A 1,147-nucleotide genomic window follows, 5' to 3' on the forward strand; every position below is an offset into this window, starting at 1 on the left:
TACATTTATTATTACATATATTTTGGTAAAATTACATCAATAGGACACTTAATATTTTAAATTTTAAATAAACTATGTATAAAATATTATGGTTTTATTAAATTAATATAATATTTATAAATTAATTTAATGATATTTATTTATTTATGGTTTACAGAAAATAACTTAGCAGATTTTGAAAAAGCTTCCAACTCACTTGTTGAAATACCGCCTGAAGTAAACAAAGAAAAAGCTATATTCAATTCATCGTTATCAACTACAAATAACTGCAGTGATTCAGGTACAACAACAAAATATAATTTATTTAAAAAAATTCAATGCAAATTTGGTGGAATTATGTCAAATGTATATTATTTTGTTTAATTTCAATATATAGGTAAAATACTATTACTCCTAATAATTGTAGTCATAATTAAAAAAAAACCTTTATTATATTATCAAGTTGATCAGTAGTATATATTTGTATGTTCACAGCCAGCTTTTCCAAGGTAATTTTTTTTTTTCAAGGGGGAATGTCCCCCTTGGAGACTTTTATTTTACCGTGTAACACATTTCACACTGATTGTCTACCAAATTCTACCTCGTAAAAATATTTAACGTAATCAAATTTTTAGGAAATCTTAAAACTGAAAAAATTATTTCAAGTAAAAACACAAATTATTAAATAATATTTTTTTTTTTTATTGTTATAAATTAATTCTTAATTATATTTACACAAGTTTTCTTACTTCTCTAGTAAAAGGTACATATTCTACAATACGATCATGAATTAATAAACAGTAAGCAGTCACACCTGTAAGCGATTCTGAAGCTTCAATTTGCAATTGAACATCCACTGCTGAGGCTGTAGCTGAATCGTTCTGTTTTGAAGTGTCGATAACTATAATTGGTGCGTTTGCTAGAAAAGTAGATGGACTCAATATCGGGTTACGAATACTTTTTTCATAGTACGATTCTTGAAACGATGTATACATATTATATAATAAAGTGAAATTATTTTTAGAAAAATCTAAATTCAAATTATCGTATGGATAAGCTATCGAGTTTAGAAATACTTTAACGTTTGTTAGATTACAATGGTCAAATATACTACAATCTTTCGCTAACAATTTTTACGTCCTTTTTGTAAACCAATTATGATAAATCG

The sequence above is a fragment of the Acyrthosiphon pisum genome, chromosome X, assembly GCF_005508785.2.
Source record: "Acyrthosiphon pisum isolate AL4f chromosome X, pea_aphid_22Mar2018_4r6ur, whole genome shotgun sequence".
NCBI classification, from domain to species: domain Eukaryota; kingdom Metazoa; phylum Arthropoda; class Insecta; order Hemiptera; family Aphididae; genus Acyrthosiphon; species Acyrthosiphon pisum.